Raw genomic sequence first — 20,665 nt, 5'->3', positions numbered from 1 at the left:
CCGCCGGACTGCCCCCGCACGCCGGAGCAGGAAGAAGAGGGGCCGAAGGTGGCGGCGTCCGCAGAGCTAGGCGAGCTCTCCCTGCAGCCGCGGAGGGGGCGGCTCGGCGAGGGGAGGAGCTCGGGTGCCCGCGCCGGGGGAGGGGTCGCCGGGGCGCGCGCTCACTCGCTCCCGCGGCAGCGCGGCGGCGAAGTAGGGAGAGGGGCGGGGAGAGACCCGGGAGGACCTCCTCCTCCCCGCCTTGCTCCGGACCGTACCATTCCTGAGGGGGCAGGGTGGTCAGCTCCCAGCCTCCTCGTCCCCGCTGGGCGCCCTTGCTCCGCCTTGCAGCTTCGGCTCGTCCTGTCCTTTCTCAACACTGTTCTGACTCTCCTAAGTCTTGCCCAGAAAGGAAGGGGTGCTTTGGCGCCTGCATCTCCGCGTATCCCTTCCTGCTACCCTCTGGCTTGTAATAACAATGGAGTTGTCCGTGGTCTGGGAAGTGGTGTTGGGGCGGAGTGGGCAGGCGAGGGGCGAGAGAGGTTGGGACGCTAAGGGTTAAGTCCCAGCCCGGGCAATGGAAAGAACCCGCGAGTTCGCCGCCTGGGTGGAATTCTAGCCTCCCAGGGCGGCCACCATCCCCCGCCGCCTGAGCTGCACTTGCTCCATTGCCTGGCCCACGAGCAACAGGCTCTGAGGCCGGGCTTTCCCCGGAGCTGGTGCTCCTCCTGCCACTGGTGCCTGGGTGCGTCTGGACAGCCTGCGAGTGGGCCGGTGCGTCCCGCCAGTGCGTGCTCTGCAGCCCGACAAAGCTCGGGAATTGCAATAAATTCAACTATTGGGCCAGGTGGTTCAAAAATCACTTTTTTTTTGTTTTGGGTTTTTGCTTTTACTCAAACCTGCAGGAAGTTGGGTGCAGTAGTTGTACCTGAAAAGGGGGGGGGAGTGTCCTAATATAAAATCCATAAATAAATACTAGATTTTAATCTCCTTCGTATCCTAGAGATCATCGTAACCTCATTACCTTTTATATACCGAGTTCTATGCTAACAAGTTATGGAAACAAGTAAGGTATTTTTTTTTTTATTGCTGATTTTATCTTCGAGTTAGGATGTAAGGTTTTACGTAGATTCTGGTGAGCTGCTGAAATGGGAAGAAAGGAATAAATTAAGTTAGAAGCAGTTTCCTTCTTCCTTCATCTTGTGCTCTTCCTCCAGCACCCAGTGGAAGAGAGGCCTTACATGGAGGCCTTTTATATGAGCTGCTTTCAGATTCTGCAAGGAGAGATCTGGGGAGGTTTGACCACAGAGATAGTGACTTCCCAAGCCTCAAGAAAAAATGAAATCTACTAATAGCATCTTATCTTCATTTGTGGTATTTCCTTTGCCTCCTGCAGGTAACATTTGCTAATCAGGGCCCTGCCCTACATTAATACTCCTGTCAGGTGGTCAATGCATATTTATGAAGAACCCACTCTATTTGGCTCTGATTCAGAGGCTGGAATTAGAACAAAGAAAATGTATTTCCAGTATTCATGGAACATCAGCAAGGGTAGAGCAGGGCTTAAGATAACTGTGTTCTAGTGATGGTCATGATTTGCAAGTATGTTCTTCTAAAAGTAAGAAATGAGCGTGCAGTCTTCTTAGGACAGTTATCACTGGCCATTTTTATTTCTTCCAGGTCCAGGACCTCCTGTATAAAGCAGGCGTCCTCTGACTTGCTGAATATGAGTCTGGAACAAAATTAAAAGGGTAAGTACAACATGGAGACAGTAAAAAACAACAAAAACAGTAACAACAGAAAAACAGCTTTAAAAGTTAGTGAACAGAAACTAGAGATAATGCTGTGCTTTTATGATTAACATTTTATGTGTAATTTTATATAAAGCCAGAGCCAGTTTTTATTCAAAATCAGTGCACAGCAGCATGCCAGTATTCGATTTACGAACAATCACCTTTGTAATTCCTAACAAGCCCTCAAATGAAGCTCAGTTCTGCTTATTTACAAATAATAATTAACTGAAGGGAGTTCCAGAGATTACCTCTGTTTTCCATAATGGAGAGCAATCCATTTTATATGTTTCTCTGTGTGTGTGTGTGTGTGTGTGTGTGTCCCATTAACAAGCCATCAGCAAAATTGACAAGGTATGCCATTCATACAGGAAATGACAACTGCTTTTCGTATAGAGATCATTGCATGGTTATAGTCTGTAGCTCACTGTGTGTCCTCTCCCAGATTATTCTGTCACTTTATCCGTAATGGTAAGAGTATCCCAACTAACTCATTTCTGAAAAACCACTCATTCCTGATTGCTAGAAATCACACACATTTTTTTTAGGTCAGAAACCTGATTGACATAGAATATTGCACTAATCTGCATCTGCTTGATTTCAAAGCCGTCTCAGATAATTTCCTCCTCCATTGTTGAGCAAAGTGCAACGTGCCAGCCCCTGGCAGGGAACTCTGGTTCCAGCAACATGACCTTGTCACAGAATCTGTAGTACAATTCAGATGTCAGCAAGATCATTTAAAAGCTTTCAGGTCCTATGACTACACTATTGGTGGATTTAGAAGGAAGAGGGTTATTCAAAGACAGCTTTTCCAAGGACCAGGTTTTATCATCCTCCACAAGATATACATTAAATGCATAAAATGTGTGAGGTGCCAAGCCAGAGTGCTAGGTGACAATGACAATGCACATGTGAAAGTTAACCAGCAATGTAACAAAATGGCTGATACTTAATGTCCAATAACCTACAGACATTGAGAGAAGGAGAGAGTCCAAGAGCTGAGATGATCAACATGATTAAACTGGGTCTTCAAGTCAGAGTTAAGGCTGTAGAAATGGAAAGGAGACATTATTTCAGATAGGAATGCTTGGCATATAGTAAATACTCAACAATGATTGTTTAGTGAATGTTTAAGGGAAATGGAATGATAGAGAAGCATATATCTTTGGGAGGAACAGAGAGATCAGTTTGGCTATAACAAATCTTCTCGCTGGAAATCTGTACACTTTAAATGAGTGAATTGATGTTATGTGAATTAGAGCTTAATAAAGATGTTAAAAAATGTCTTTGGAGTTGTCAGCCAAAAAATTACCAAGTCCAGAAATTCAAAAAGAGATGTCAGAGGATATTCCTACCTTGGTGGGTTTTTACTTACCTGATATTGCCTGAGTTGGTTATTGTTTGGGGCCACCAAGGATTAAGAATTTGGTCTCCTTTGGGAGGAACTCATAGTCAAAAAATGAGAGAGGAATGCTTACTAATTTGCTGATTTATAATACAGCCAGAAATGCTTTGCGAACTTGTGGCCTGAAGGTAGAGACATGCCTGAGAACCCTGCATCCAATTAGGACTGAGGTGTGGAAAGTTGATTTCCACACTCCCATAAAATACAGAACTGAATGGTGCTGGCCAGTATACTCTAAATTATTTGCAGATGCTCAAAATAATTAGGTAAATTAATCTTAAATTGTAGATAATTATATTTTTTAGTTTAAAATTGAGGTTAAAATATGACATAACATTCTATCACATTGCAAAACTACCTGGTTATTGTAAGAAAAGATGCTTATTACCTTTAATGCATAGTTGGTGTTATGTTGATTCAACAGATAGTGTAGAGTTAACATATTATATTGTTAGATTTGTAAGGCATGTTTCCCAAGTCTTCCCATCTTAATTGCTCTCTTTCTGTCACCATCCTTTACATGCACCGCCCTCCAATAAACCAGCAAATTCTTCAGGCTCTGTTTCCAAAATATATCTTAATTCTATCTACTTCCCTTCATCTTTGCCACTCTTGTACAAGTCACCATGATCTCTCACCTATAATAACCTCCTAACGGATCTGTCTGCTTTTATTTTTGTCACCCATTCATTTTCTAGAAGCTGTGGTTATTATTTTAAAACACAAATCAGTTTATGTTATTTCTCAAGACTCTTCATTGGCTTCCCATAGCACTTGGAATGAAACTCAAGCCCTTTATGATTTTCTCCTTGCCTGCCTCTCAGATTCATTTCCCTCTGCACCCTCATTTGATCATTGGGCTCAGATTATTCCACAACTCCCCCCAGCTTAGATTACCCCCTTTCCCCAGTGCCAGCCACCACCACATTGTCTTATTCTGTCTTTCTCCTAGCACTTAACCTCTATCTGAAGTTTTCTTACTTGCTTGTTTACCTGTTTATGAGAAATAGGTCTTACTACGTTAGTCTTATTCTAGTTAGTGTCTGTCATATGGCACAGTACCAATAAATATTTGTAGAATGAATGAATGAACTGAAAACTGTGTATACTGTGAATGATCTGGTGCCCTCAGATTGGACAGTGGACATCAGTAGAAGAATAGGTAGCATTCTATTTGAAGAGATGATAAGTTATGCCCTTCATAAACATATATACTGGAATATATTACTTTGTCAGAATTATTTATGTGAAATAATTTAGAGCATATTTGCCATGAAGTACTTGAGATCAGAAAAATCTTATGAATACCATATTGGCTTTTGTCAAAATTAAGTGATGAAATTTTAAAAACAAACTGATTTCAACTAAAAGCTCTATATCCGTTGTCATTGAATAATTCAGGCACTTATTCTTACTCATAATGATAAAATCAATACTTTCTCTCATGGCTGTGATTCATTTCTCATGACTGTATCATCATTCTCTGTTCAAACACCTTAGTATTAATTCAAAATTATAATGTCTTTAAACATTATTATCAACTTCATATACTTGGAATTTCCAACTAAAAGTACAATGATTTTTTTCTTCACTGTAATTGAAAATACTTTTGTTTAAATGAAACTAGAGTTTTAAAATGTGGATTTGTATTATATGATAGGACTTTTAATAGGAATTTTAAATTCTATCATCCATTATATTTAAAATAGCATTCAGTTCACATACAATCTTTTAGGAAAAACGTTACTGAATATTTTACTCTGAAAGTAAATGAACATTCAAGGGAAAACAGTCCTGGTGTTGAGATCTTAAATTCATACCTCTTATTTCAAACTGATAAGAGACTAATTAAATGGTAAGATTTTTACTTTAAAAGATTCTTTCTTGTCATAGCCAGGAATTGAAAACTAGTACCTAATCAGAAGTGCTGTTTTTTTTTCCCCAAAAGTTAACGAACAACATTCTAGTAATGCTGATCCTCTGTAAAATATTATTGTAATATACTCCGTGAACTTTATGGATAATACATTTAGCATGGTATTGTCATGGATTTTGGCATTTTAAATAGCAGCTTTATTGAGGTATAATCGATAGGCAATAAACTTCATCTGCTTAAAGTATAGAATTTGACAAGGTCGGACATAGGTATGCACCTATGAGACCATCACCACATTGAAGATAATGAACATATATCTATCACTTCCAAAAGTTTCCTCTTGCCCCTTGGTATGGTTGTTATGTATAACTTGAGATACTTTTTCTCCATGCATGCAATACACTTTGTTGATACCCACCGTGTTCTAGAAAATTGAGCTGAGTATTGGAGATTGAGGTAAAACAGCTAGGTTCCAGCCCCGTCCAGAGCTTGTGACATTGCTCAAATAATGATGTAAATAAATATAAAATCAGAACTATATATCATACTCTAAGGAAAGATAGTCTACACCTGTATATATTGATTGTCCTATGAAGTATTTCTGGGCTTTCACATTACTCTTCAAATTTGCTTATATGTGTGTTTGTCATAGATCTAAAACTGTACAAAAATTTTGTTTCTACTGGATGCTATGGCTTTTATATTGAAAAAAGTATGTTTGTTATATGGAAAAGATAACCAGTGAAGGCAAGAAATTTTATTATAATTCATTTCTTTGGTGTTGCCCAGAAAGCCAATATTGGAAACAAAAACAAACACCCAAGGAAATCTCACTTTTTTTCTTGCCATGTCAATTAGGTGCTATTTCAGGGAGGAAAGATGACAATACTGAGGAAAAATTTATTGAAAGGAAAATCTCAGAATTTTCATTAAAAATTGAGTAGAATAGTAAATGAGATGAATAATTAAAATTACCAAATATAATTTTGTAATTCCATGACTTTTAATTGAGAGAGAATGCCAAACCTAAAAAAATAGTTTCCTGATTAATTGAAATAAGCCATAACTTTCAAATATGAAATATTTGCCAAATGCGTTTTGGCCTCTTGGATGATATATCCTCTGCTCAAGTTCATAATTCATTGCAGTGTTTAGCAAATTTATTGGAAAATCACAATTTTTTTTTCCCTCGGATCCCAAAAAATCAGAAACAACATCTGCTGGAAAGAGGAATTATTTATCACTGTAGTTTCTTGCCAACTTTGAACTCTGAGGAGATCCACTTAATGGAGAATGTGAATCAATCCAGGATTACATTTTAGTAATCCCAAAGAAAAGAAGGTGGGGGAACACTGTGAAGAAAAGATACAAAGAAAGTAAGCTCACTACAGATTCAAGGTTTGTGGGGCTGGAGATATTGGAAGGAGGAGCATAGTGAACTAGGGCTGAGTAGGAGAGCTGATGCTTGGACCTTTTGTATAGGTGGGCTTGCTTCTGCCAGACTTCAAATGGGGGCTCCTCTTCCCTGCCTGTATTGTCTATTTTTTTTTTTTTTTCATTTGGTTTTACTCTAAAAACTGACCTCAGCCTACTAAATTGGAACCTCTTTCCTCCCGTTTCTGCATCCATGCTGTTCTGACCCCACTCATGCTTTCAGAAGCCATGTATCTTCTGAGATTGCTTCAATCTGTTGCCTGCATAGCCTCTCGGTTTTCCATTGACAAGGCTACTGACTCCTACTTAACTTTTTTCCCCTTCAACTTTACAGAAAGTTAATGTATATAAAATGCAGCCATTTAAACGTACAAGGTGATGGGTTTGACAAATGTATACACCCATGTATCTACCACCACAGTCAAGATGCGGCATGGTCCCAATGCCCGTTGGCTTAATCTTATACTCACTGCTGGCTCCTGTTGGCTTCTGACTTGTTCTTGATGTACAAGGAGAGTGCAGGAGGCAAAGGGAAACCTACAGGTTGGGAATTATGAATTAAATTTGAATAAGTACAGGAACCAAATGAAGGAGCACCATGCAAACCAGCAAAGGTGATGGAACACATGCACAAAGTGAAGGGGAGGCAGTGTAGGCTTGGGGACATGATAGAATTGTGTTTTAAAAAAGATTCTTGTGATAATAGAATGTGGAGCATGAATTAGAAGCAGAGACACCAAGTTGGAGATGCCAAAGATCTGTTCACTTAACAGAGGAAAAGGTGATTTAAAAAAAAAAAACTTGAATACAGCATAAGGCATTTTTAGTAATACTTATGGGACTATAGAGAATAAAGGACATGTTTATCTGAAAAAAATAGATAATCTTCTCTGTATAGTTATAGATAATGGCTATATAAGAACTTTTTAGATGTTGAGTCAATTTCTTATTGAATCAATTTCTGACATTTGAAGAGGGGAGATTGCCTTAGCTACTTTCTTTGAAAGATGCTATGTGAATGTTATATTTGAACATCTGATTAACTAATGGAAGTGTTTTATTTATCTTTTAATGCTATTTATTGATATTTAAGAGACTTATTGCAAGAATGCTCATTAGTAGTGTTTATTAACATGTTAAAAAATGTGCCTCTATATGTCATTTAGAAAAAGGTTCAATTGCACATAATAAAAAACCCCAAAATAACAGTGGCTTATAGGAGATTGAAGCTTATTTCTTGTCACATAAAAGAAGTCTGAAGATAGGCTGTCTACTGACATCAGAGATGTAGGGTCTTCCCTTTCTGCTCTGTGATGCTAACAAGTGGTTTCCAACCTCAAGGTCATCTCAGGGTCCTGGGTAGCTTCTGTTGTGCCAGCCATAACATCCACATTGAAGATGGGGAATGGAATAAGGATAAAAAGGGACCCCACTGTGCTTTAAAGCATCCACTACTGAAATCTTACATGAAAGTTATGTTCATATCTTATTAGCTAGGACTTAGTCACATGGCCATGGCTGAACAGAAGGCTGGGAAATTTAGTTTTTTATTCAATTGGCAATGCACCTGGATGAAACTTGGCATTCTGTTACCAGTGAGGAAGGAGAGAATGGCGTTGACGGTAGGCAGTCAACAATCTCTGCCACACTTTCGATTAAATCTCAGAAATCATTCTCAAGGTTGCATTATTAAAATCCTGGAGTTCTTCATGGACATCATAATGAAACTATGTTTTGTTCAAATTGTGTTTTTTTTTTAAAGATTTTATTTGACAGAGAGAGATAGTGAGAGCAGGAACACAAGCAGGGGGAGTGGGAGAGGGAGAAGCAGGCTTCCCGCTGAGCAGGGAGCCTGACGCGGTGCTCGATCCCAGGACCCTGGGACCATGACCTGAGCCGAAGGCAGACACTTAACGACTGAACTACCCAGGTGCCCCATCAAATTGTGTTTTTAAATATTTATAAGAAAGAAGAAAAAGAGTTTGCTTCATTTTAGAAACAGGCTTGATGAAACAGGTTTTTAATGGCTGGGGCTTAACGGAAAATTTATTAAATGATAGTTGAAAATAGTATTGAGTACAGAAGATAGGGAAATTAATTTAATGAAGCAGTAACTTAGTTATTAAGGTGACTTCCTGGTTAAAAACAAATAGAATCTTAGAGGTGAAAAAGAGACAAAGCAATGGGTGGAATAGAAACATAGATCTATTTCAGTTTTTTTTCTGTGTTTAAACCAGAAAAGGGAAAGACAAAGAATTAGAGGTTTCTGAAGAGAGATGTTACATAATGGCATTTTGGGAACATCCGTCTGTCAGCTGTGCCTAGACTATATTTTGAGGGAAAAGGCCCACACCATGTTAGGAAGCTACTGTGGCCTTCTTGTCAATAGGAGTTTTCTGTGTTCTTGATGATGGCTTTTGGACCCCGAAAAGATTATCTAGAGCAAACTTTATTTTTTAAAATTAATATTTAATATACTAAATACATATGTTAAAATACAGTTCTTCCTTGAGCTTTAAAATTTAACTTGATCATTTTATTCTATTTAAAAATCTAGCACATTTTAAGAATTACTTTTAAGGATGTGGTTGATTAGTGTTTGATTCCATTCGTAAGCTAAAACTCCCTTAAACATTTTAAATTACACTTATGAAGTTGAATTTTATTTTCTTTCTAAGTCACTTAGTCATTTGTAAGAATGTTTCCAGTATTTAAGTAACCATTTTAATAGGATAAATTTAGCCTATAAAATAACCCTTAATTTTCTTAAATTTTCTTTCTCTAAACTTTCTTAAATTTTCTAAAGCTGATGGATTTCAGCATAAGATCTTGGATATAAATCAGTTTTCCAGTCCCATCAATTTAATTTGGAATCACAAGCATGACATGTTTTGTACTGGGTCAAATTTTCTTGATTATTTCTAAACTTTACTAAAAGATAGGTTTGACTTACTTGACTTACAGGTTTGACTTACTTATATATACACATACATGATAAGCATATATATATATAAAGTATATATATATATATACTTAATTCTCCAAGTTTAAAGCTACCAATTCTCTTGGAAACCATTATGTCATCCAAACAATTTTAGGGTTAGCACTAGAAGTGCTTCTGGCGTTACATTTTAAATTAGCTGAAGCTGAATATTTTTTTTTTTTTTTAAAGATTTTTATTTATTTATTATTGAGAGAGAGAGAGAATGATAGAGAGAGAGCATGAGAGGGAGGAAGGCCAGAGGGAGAAGCAGACTCCCTGCCAAGCAGGGAGCCCGATGCGGGACTCGATCCCGGGACTCCAGGATCATGACCTGAGCCGAAGGCAGTCGCTTAACCGACTGAGCCACCCAGGCGCCCCTAGCTGAAGCTGAATATTAACCAGAGATATCATCTGGGATATCTGAGCTCTGGAACTACTGATACCCTTGAACTTTGTCTTACGTCTTTGGCTGTCAATGGGCCTTAGTTCTCTAGATTCAAGTCCTCTGTTACCTCATACTTCTCTTCATATACGGAAATTTGCACTTAGTCCATTTGATTGGTTTCAGCTAATTTATTACTGTATTATTCTACTTCAAATTCTTTTCATACTTTTTCCTGATAGTACTAGTGTGTATAGTTCTTAATGGTGTTGGATTGGGTTTTATTTATCATCCAAGGCTTTTTCTAATCGGTTCCTTTTAATTTTAAGGTCTAAGCTTATAGTTGAGGGACCCTGAATGAGCATGGTAGCAATTGGAATGGAAGCAAAGGGAGAAATGGAGAGGTGTCCTAAAAGGAGAATTGAGAGCACATGTTAAGATTAGGGATGGATTCTTAGAAGAGGAAACATTGAACAAAGACCCCAGAGGTAAGGTGGAGCCTGGCAGTTCCAAATCCTCACTCCATAAGCCATTCCCCCTACAACTCCCCTGCAGTTCTTGTGGTGAGATGGTGATATGCTCTCCTACTGACTGCTATGAGAACTCACAACCTAGAATATTAATCTAGGCTAAGGTATAGAAAAGCTTTAATTCCAGAGTTTCTCCTGGGTCTTTTGGTAGCCATAACTTGGCAAGCAAGGACAGATAACTTTTGTTTGAAGCAATGGATTTTTGTTCCTCACCAACAGACCCCTCTCTGTGTTTAGGAAACTGGAGGATGAATATGAAAGCAGTAGTTGGAATGCACATTAATAATGACAAGTGCGGTCTTCTTGCTGAAAGAGGGACTGTGTGAAGATTATTCAAGTTTTAGGGAACTTTCTCTTCTTCAGTATGAACCTATTCCGTGTTGTCTCAGAAAATCACTCCTTGTTCTTAGGGTGTGTGTGTGTGAGAAAAAGAGAGATGCGCCAATTTGATATAGTTTTTATTTTTTAATTGAGCAGGAAGAATGAGGAGGCATGTTGTTGCCTTGCACCAATGATGTCCTACTGGGACATAGGGAAATAGGACATAGGGAAATGGGAAATATTTCCCATACTGGGAAATAGGCTACTAAATCCAATGTATTGCACTGGTTTCAAGAGAACGGGGGTTTTCTTAAGTAGAAATGGAAGTTGGGACTGAAGGTTTAAGCATTTGGGAGAGAAAAGAAAGGACAGTGGGACAGGGAAACAAGTCTAGAAACTACAGTATTCCCTCAAAGAGATACCCTGTGAATGGATTAAGCTATTTTTTTTTTCCTTTCCCCTTGGACTATGGAAACTATAGTTATCTTCATGTTTTATATTACAAATTTTATACATAATTTTGATGTTTGAGATTTATAGAAAGCTGTTAAAATATAACAAAGAACATTTTACCATATTTGCTTTATCCTTTGTATTGTTTTTCTGAATAGTTTGAGAGTAATTTGCTGACATGATACCCCTTTCTCCTAAGTAGTTCAGTGTGTAGTTCTTAAAATAAGTGTATTCTTTTACATAACCACAACACAATGATTAAAATCAGGAGTTTAATATTAAAATGGTACTGGTCTGTAATCTCTAGACCTTATTCAGATTTGAACATTTGTCCCAATAATGTTCACTCTCCAGAATGTTGCCTTCAGTTGTCGTGTTCCTTCTGTCTTCTGTAATCTGGACCAGTTCTTCAGTCTTTGTATTTCATGTATCTTCATGACCTTGACATTTTTGAAGAGTAGAGGCCAGTTGCTTTGTGCAATATCCTTCCATCTGGGTGTGTCTGAAGCCTCCTTGTGGTTTTGGCAAGATTATCGCAGAAGTGAGGTCGTGTTATTCTCAGCACATCTATCAGGAGGCACATGATGCGGACACCTCAATACTGTCGATGTTAACTTTGATCCCCTGGTTAAGGTGGAGACTGCCGGGTTGCTCCGCCGTAAGCTTACGCTTTATCCTTTTGCAATTTGTAGTATCTGTTGGGGAGACTAGTTTTACATTTTTTAAAACATTTTTATACATCGTACAGTGTAATTCTACTCTGCATATTTGGAAAGGGTGCTTTGTTTCTTTTCTTTTTTTTTTTTTTTTCCAGATCGACTCCTTAGTTGTCCTCAGGTGTGCCATTGGGACCCAGGCTTACATCTCTGGGCTGAGCCTGTCCACACTGCCTTGGCAGAGGGCTGAGGGGTGGGAGAGAGAGTCCACAATGCCCTTCACTCCCCCATGTCTTTAATTCCCAGAACACAGCTGTAAAAACGACATGAAATGTACTTTGTTAAGAGCTTTGGGAGTCTCTGAAAAGGATTATATCAAATGGAAAATAAGAGGATATTTCTTTTTAGCTCTATGACATATAAGAAAGCTTTTTCTGCTGAGTAATTTTCTGAATACCTTTCTTACAAAAGACACTGAGGCAATTTGTTCTGTAGACCTTATATATTCCTCCTCTTCTGTTATGTAGGAAGCTTCGTTCCTGCATGAGATCAAAGTCACCTTAAAAAGTACTACTCTCATACCTAAAAATTAATAATAATAGGTTAATATTATTACACATCCAGTAAAGGCTCAGAATTCTTTCACTTTCAGCAACTCTTTGCAGATAAATTGAATATAAAGCTAGGGAAAATGTGCTCATTATGCTCAATGTTAGCATAATAAACAGTCACGGTGAAAGGAAACATTTTACTCTGACCTACAAGATATCTTGTTGCTTCTGGTTTTCCTTTACAGATTAGATAGTGTGAAAATTTATAGGATAAAACATGGGTATTTCCTTTTCAATGTCTGTTTCCATAACATATGAGATAAGATGTTGAGGGAATGTGTGTGTGTGAGAAATGAGATGCCACTTTCAGTGAGAGGTAATAAAAGGAGTAGCATGCTTATTGAAATTTCCATGCGGCCAAAAACCTGCTCCAGTGAATATTTCATTCTAAATAATAGGAGGATCTCACATTCTCTCAATTTCACTTCGGATTGTTTTCTGGCATTGGAAAATAAATAGGGAGACTTTTGTTTTTGTTTTTGTTTTCTCTTATCACAACACAGTATGTCTTGGAACTACTGGCAATTGAGAGCGTTGAAACAGTGAGTGAATTACTTGGATTGGTTACCTTGAAGAAGCCTAAAGAACTTGGCAGGCATTCAAAAGCCAGAGAGATTGCACCAGTTAAGGGTAAAATTGATCTGCCTTGCAGCTTTCTGTCCAAACAACTGCCTCCTTGTGTTGCAGCTTTGGCGTCTGATCTCTCTTGTTTGGAACACTGAGAAATTTTGAAAGCCCTGACAAATACCCAGTAAAATCTACCAGCCAAGGTCAAGGAAGCCACTTCCTTCCATCCAGACACAGGCACCTAGGCAGCTTGCTTAGGCATATAGAGTGCGTCTTGGAGCAATGCAGCCTGTTCCCTTGAGCTCTGTTCTCTTATTTTCTCTTAGTACATTCAACTGCCTGAGCTTCTGACTCAGACTGCAGAGATACTGTTGCTGCTGGAGGGTAATAGTTTGTTCTGTTATCCTGGAATGCCCTTGCACTGAGAAAATTAGAAGCTGGGGAACTTGATGAATTTTCCCACTTTGTGCATTTCTCACTAGCTCTTCCTGCCTCTGATTCTTCCTGCTATTTTAGAGAGAACAGCCATCCCACTTTCCAGGCTACCAGTTTACCTGTGGGATCAGTTGGGTGCATTGAATGCATACAGAAGAGATGCTTCTAGAGCAGGTAGCAGAAAGAAGGATAGAATGTTCTATTTTTCTGATCCCTCAGAGAAGGAGATATTCCACGTAAGTGTATTTTCTAGATAACTGAAACTTCTGCCTTAAGCATTAAAATTTGTTTTTAACTTTCAGAAGCAGTATAGCATAGTGGTTATGCACATAGACTCTGAGGCAGATTAGCTGTGTTTAAATCCTGACTCTACCATTTTCTAGCTTTGTAACTTTCAGCACTGTACTTAACCTCTCTTACCTCAGTTTCCTCATCTGTAAAGTGGGGGTAATAATAGAGTCTGTAGAGTTGTTGTTGTTGTTGTTTTTAATTTTAGAGAGAGAGAGGGAAAGAGTGAGAGAGCGCATGCCTGCGCCAAGCAAGGAGAAGGGCAGAGGGGGCGGGAGAGGGAAAGGGAAGGAATCTCAAGCAGACTCCACACTGAGCCCGGAGCCCTGACATGGGGCGTGATTCCACAACCTTGAGATCATGACCTGAGCTGATGCTCAACCAATTGAGCCACCCAGGCACCCCCAGACTCGGTAAAGTTATTGTAAGAATTAAAGAGGATTAGATGAATTAATAGATGTAAAGCATTTAAAACAGTGCTAAATATGTTGAGTCCTAAAAGAGTTATTATTAATTCAACCATTCATATGCAGATCTTGCTAGTAATTGTACCTACCTTCTTGTTTTGTTTTATAAAATACATTGAACGTTGAGTACCTGGTGCCTTCCTACCCAGAGAAATTAACATAGTCATGTCTTCAGGCTGTGCTATAATGATGTCCTTGGTGAAATGATAGTTAATATTGTTTAATGAGTGGGTTTCGTGACTGTTATTGGTAATCCCTATAAGAAACCTCTAAGATAAGTACACTTATAAATAGGTTGAGGGGATTTCAGTACTTGCCCAGTTTCACACCACCAGATGTAAAGATCTGAGATGCAAATCCAGAGGCTGTATGACTTCAGAGCTGGTGCTCTTGGTCACCTCACCACACTTCCTGGTGGCTAGGGCTTCTTGTCCCTGTGCCGGTGGTTCTCTAATGTGAGCATGCATTAGAATCTCCTGAAGGCCTTGTGTTAGAACACTCACTAGATTGCTGGCCTCCCCACCCCAGAGCTTCAGATTCAATAGTTCTAGCGTGGAGGCTGGGTGCGTGGTGCTAGGTTGCTAGGTGCTGTTGATGCTGCTGGCCCAGAGATTACACTTTGAAAGCTGCTATCCTGCACGGAGCGACTCCAGATTATTACTATTTTTTTTATGGTCCCACTACTGTTAGCTGCCACTTGAAGCTAGCCCTGTGTTCTTTTGCTCTCAAACCCTATTATACACACATTAAGCTGTTTTAAAACTCTCAGCACCTCACCTCCAATGGTGTTGAATGAGTGGATTTTATGGCAGCACCTGCCATTTGGAGATTCCTTTTCTCTTGCCGCTCAGTACCCTGGAACATCTAGTTCATTAACTCTGCAAGGAGCTTGACTTACTTCTTTGCATATGGCTTCTTTTTATTTTAATGTAAGGAAAATGTTGAGGAACAAAGCTTAATAGATGTAAAATTTCCGTCACGTGCCAGCTTTCTCTCCTCCATGTTGAGGGCTTCACCCCCATCAAAGGATATTCTCTGATGCAGTGTAGAACAATCAAGCACACGGCAGACTTGGGTTTTTAGCCTCCTGAACTTAGGAGTCTTCTCGCTCCAAGGACCTGGTGTTTTTGTATCTACCTTTTTGTTTTCTCTCTGTTTCTGAGTCTAGTTTTAGCTTTTATCCATATAGTTCTAATCCTGTGGAAGCCATGGAATGGTCGCAAAATTAGGTGGAGCAAGATTTTGTTCTTGGTAGAACTTTTTTCTTTTATGATGACAGAGTAGATCCTTGATCCCTGGGCTGCTTCTCCTTAGCTTAATGGCATGAGAGGCAGGAAGCTCACAAGTCTAGCCTCCTCTGAAGTGATGGGTTCCTCACGCTGTTAAAGTATATATAGTTTTGGGTGCACTTCTGTGAGAAATTGAGTCATAATAGGGAGCAATGTTGACTCACTTGTTTCCTGATCTCATGTTTACCTTTTGCATTGCTTTTTTGGCTGTTTAGTAGTAAACTGAAGTAAACACAACCTTAGCCATAGCCCAAGTCATCATTTTAGACCATGCTTTGTGCTCTGGATAAGTTATGTTCCCTCCATTTACTTTTACCTTATAAACCCTTATTTTAATTTCTATATTGCTAAATACTTTTAATATAGGCCCCTTCTACATTGCTGTATGGCAGTCATCTTCAAGCCCCATCTGTACCCACCTCTGGAGTTCATGCTGAAAGAGAAAAGTAATATTTATTTGCTTAAACCCCTGTAAATTGAGATTTCTATTACTTTTAACTGAATCCATTCCTTAGTTGATTTTCTCATGTCATCAGAATTCTGTAAGGTAGGACTCTTCTAGAGTTGGTTAATTCAGTGGCTCAAAAAAGTCATCAGAAGCCAAGGGCCTTTCCATCTTTTCTATTCTTCCATTCCCCTCATGACAGCAGATTACCTCATGGTTGCTTTATGAGGGCAGCAGCACCAGGCATCACATACTTTCATATCAATATCAAGAGGAAGGGAAAAAAGAAATCTTTCTACCTTGGGTCTCTTTTTAAGAAAGGGGAAACATTGCCCCCAAAGTCCCTCAGCAGACTTCTCCCCATGTCTCATTGGGTCACATGCTAATGCCAAACCAAACGTTTGCCAAGAGGCATAAAACAACTATGAATGGCTGCAATCAATCGGGAGTCACCTGCTAGGGAGGGAGATGGGTCTTGTTTTCCCTGAAGGAAATAGCTACATAGAGAGCAACTAATAAAATGAAGGTTCTGTTAGAAAGAAGAAGATGAGTTGCTGGTATAGCAACTCACAGTGTCTACCACTGAAGTATGATTGGTCTCTTTGGCCTGACTCACTTTCATGGAGTTTTGGACCCCTTAGGAGAGAGTGGTCCTTAGGGAGATTTTGAATATTCTGATAATCTGATATACAGGAACCAAAACTAGTTTTTATTTGGACAAGTTAATTTAATTGGGAAATGAATATTATATAATCATAAGAATAATACAGGGTGATGAACTCCAGCCTAAGAGAGATAAAGGTATAGTTGAAAAAGGAATTTTGTTTTTAAAATAATATTAAAGATATGCTATGAAACAGCCCATACAGAGGACTTACTTTCACTTTACCTTTGAATAACTTGAGCTCTTTGGAGAATAATTCCATTCTAAGGCAGGTGCATTGATACAAATATCTGAAAATGAGAAGCTGTAAAGAATGGAAGTGGGCTAGTGTGACTTCCTAGTTGTTTATTTTTTTTTTTTTTAAGGTAATACTCTTTACAATTTATTTATTTTTTTTTTTTACTTAATTTTTCTTTTATTATGTTATGTTACTCACCATACATTACATCAGTAGTTTTTGATGTAGTGTTCCATGATTCATTGTTTGCATATAACACCCAGTGCTCCATGTAGAACGTGTCCTCTTTAATACCCATCACCAGGCTAACCCATTCCCCCACCCCCCCTCCCCTCTAGAACCCTCAGTTTGTTTTTCAGAGTCCATAGTCTGTCATATTGTTGTTTATTTTTGAGGTGAAGGTTTGAGATGATTCTTCATTTTTGCAGAATGTTGCTGAGAAATTTGGTCTCAGTCCTCAGATTTGTTCCTAACAGGAACTCACAAACTTTAGGGGTTTGTTATGATGGATGGAATCTGGCAACCTCAGAACCATAAGGGCTGGCCGGCTTCAAAAAAACACAGAGAAGGATGCTGCAGTTTTGTGATTAGAAGATAACTTTTACAAAATATTTATAAATGAGTAGGACTAGGCAAATAGAACATGAATAAATCAGGTAGATCTATCTGAGCAAAATTACAAACCAGACAATAATAAATGATGTATGTTTATTTTGGAGACATCAACTTGAAAAAAATAGGCATGTTGCATCCAGCTATCAAGACAGAATTAACAATAATTAATTTTTGCCTCATAAAGAGATGATTTTTTTTCCATCGTTAGTGGTTTGTGGTAGCAGTCTGTATAACTTCCTTAAAGATCTGCATTGGCATATTCAGTATAGGAAGTGTCCTTGCCCATTAGTATGTACCTATAGAACTTAGGAATGCTTTGTCCTTTCCAAAACTCATTTTCTTATTTTTCAGTTCTTGTCAGATGGCCAGGCAGCTACAAAATGATTTAATATTCTAGAACAGCACAACTCTTAAAGGGATATTTACCTATTTTTTGCTTCACATTTTATAATTTTATTTTACAAATTTTAATATGAGCTTGTAATTTTAATTGAAAGAGCAAATCAGATTTGATTTTGTCACAAAGCATTTGGGCAGGAAAAGGCCCTCTTGTTTGCCCCATTTATAGATAGCCACAGTTACTTTAAGTATCTGAGACCTTCCATGAGGCACCCTACTCCCTGGCAACCTGATGGCAGGACATCATAATTCTTTTCTAATCATATATATATATATATATATATATACATATATATATATATAATCCTAAATATGTGTATATATATATATATGTGTGTGTGTGTGTGTGTGACTTGAGGCAAGATACTTAGTCTCTCTGTGTCTCAGTTTCCTTACCTATAAAATGGGAGCTAAGAATATTATTTATCCCTAACAGTAGTTATGAAGATTAGATTAGTTAATATAGGGAAAGTCCTTAGAACAGTGCCTAGCCTAATAAGCACTCAATAAACACTAGCTAATATTATCCCAATAATTATTTAGAAAACATTTTAAAAACAAAATTCTCAATATTGACAAAAGCTATTAGATGGCTGGTGTATGTCAAAGATCTTTATGTAGAAAATTATAGAACATTAAAAAATGTTTTATATTAGATATTTTATATATGTTAAATGTTAAGACCTGAAAATGGAGAAATGTTATGTTCATAGATTCCAAGAATCCCATATCATAATGAAGTAAAATCCCCTAAATTAAATTATAAATTAATTCGTTTGCAGGCAAAATACCAATTAGGTTTGTTTTTCTATTCTTATTTTTTTGTCATGAAATTTGGTGAACTGATCCAAAAACTTACATGGAAGAGTAAAGATGCAAGAATAACCAAGATGAAGAACAAAACTGGGGGAATTGCCTTACTAGGTATCAATATTCCTTATAAAGCTATAGTAATTAAACAGTGTGTTATTGGCCAGGGGTATAGAAAAGGGAAACTAGGAGACACTAACATAAATGGAAAATTATATCTAAAAAATGTAGGGGTGCCTGGCTGGCTCAGTCAGAAGAGCATGTGACTCTTGATCTCAAGGTCATGAGTTCAAGCTCCATGTTGAGTATAGAGGTTACTTAAATAAATAAATATTTAAAAAAAAATTACAAATCAGTGCATGACAGATAAATAAACAATTGGCTATCCATATTTAAAAATTAAAATATTTCTCTATTCAAACTCTATAAGAAAGAGTAAAGGTAAATAGAAGACCTAAATATAAATGTGTTTTTAGAAAGAACTGAAAGTATACAGCTAAAGGTCATGATAATGAGATGGGGTGTGGGCAGGAGAGTAAAATGGAACTAGAAAAGTTAAAGTGGACTTTGGTTATGTCTGGATGGATTTCTTTTTCTAGAAGCCTGGGTCACACCCATGGATAGCTGGAGCATGCATGTTTGCTGTCTCAGTCATTGTATTTTTTGTTTTCAAAATTTCACAGAATCAAAATGTAAAAAAAGAAAAAGAAAATGACAACTCTGCAATTGATGAAGATGTTTTATTTTTAGGACACTCAACACAAAAAGATTTGGAGTACCCTACACATATCATGTCAGCATTTATATCAGAAACAGCTGGGCCACCATGGATCTGAGTGGGATCTTCAAGTAGACAATTAGATAGAGCAGAGGATCTGGACTCGGGTCAAAATAGAAGCATTGGTCTTGTTAAAGGAATTCATGCAAATGCTGTCATCAGATTGTATGCTTTCATTTATGCAATCTGTTGAACACATATTTATTGAGTCCCTAACATATGTTAGACACTAGGCTAAGCCCTAAGGATTCAACAGTACAGGACAGGAGTCCTCATTTGAAGATTAATCTCTAGTGGGAAAGGCATACTTTAAAATAAGAATTACTTAGGTACATATATCATGACAAAATTTGATTTTGCTATAAAAGAAAACTAGTTATACTTGTGTGTGATTTAGAATTTTCTATATTTATCATCAAATTAATTGAAGAAAATGCTTTATAGTTGAAATTAGTTCTTTGGCAGTTATTGATTTATTGCGTCTAATCTCCAATTCCAGCCATCATAATCCTATATACAATTGTGAGTAAAAGGTGCTGCATGTTTTCTGAGATAGTTTGTGATTTGTCGAAAAGGAGGACAATCCTTTTCCCAATACTTTGTTCTATAGTTAAAACAAAGTCCCTGTAGTAGGTTGACTAATGGACCCCAAAGATACCCAGATCCTAATCCCTGGAACCTGTGAATGTAATCTTATTTGGAAATAGGCTCTTTGCAGATGTAATCAAGTTAAAATGAGATTATCCTGGATTGGAGTGGGCCCTGTATACAGTTTGACTGGTATCCCTATAAGAAAAGGGACATTTGCGCCCCTTCCACACGATCACGCTGAGCTAGTACCCGGGCTTGGAATCCGGCCGCAACCTCAGCCGCGCCTGCCGCCTTTCACCGCCTCTGGACCATGGACCCCCGCAAAGTGAGCGAGCTTCGGGCCTTCGTGAAAATGTGTAAGCAGGATCCGAGCGTTCTGCGCACCGAGGAAATGCGCTTCCTGCGGGAGTGGGTGGAGAGCATGGGGGGTAAAATACCACCTGCCACTCATAAAACTAAATCAGAAGACAATATCAAGGAAGAAAAAACAGATAGTAAGAAGGCGGAGGAAAACATAAAGACAGACGAACCATCAAGTGAGGAAAGTGATCTAGAAATTGACAATGAAGGTGTGATTGCTGATACTGATGCCCCTCAAGAAATGGGAGATGAAAATGTAGAGATAACCGAGGAAATGGTGGATCAGGCAAATGATAAAA

General features: G+C 38.3%; 1 protein-coding gene across 12 annotated transcripts in view; it reads left to right on the top strand.

Annotated features, from left to right (window-relative positions):
- Positions 1–232: 232 nt before the first annotated feature.
- The window catches only part of GRXCR1 (glutaredoxin and cysteine rich domain containing 1), a 291,367-nt gene continuing 270,934 nt past the window's right edge, over positions 233–20,665 (top strand). For 2 of the 12 annotated variants that reach the window (XR_014143046.1, XR_014143042.1), the window contains exons 1-2: positions 247–826; positions 1,660–1,730. The gene's annotated coding sequence lies outside the window, so the exon portion shown is untranslated. Of the gene's footprint in view, positions 827–982; positions 1,051–1,659; positions 1,731–20,665 lie in introns of all 12 variants that reach the window. The other 10 variants (XR_014143048.1, XR_014143049.1, XR_014143044.1 and 7 more) reach the window with 8 other exon arrangements.

The sequence above is a fragment of the Leptonychotes weddellii genome, chromosome 2 (genome assembly GCF_054177405.1).
Source record: "Leptonychotes weddellii isolate Sample4059 chromosome 2, ASM5417740v2, whole genome shotgun sequence".
NCBI lineage: Eukaryota > Metazoa > Chordata > Mammalia > Carnivora > Phocidae > Leptonychotes > Leptonychotes weddellii.
This window is presented reverse-complemented; position numbering and strand designations above follow the sequence as displayed.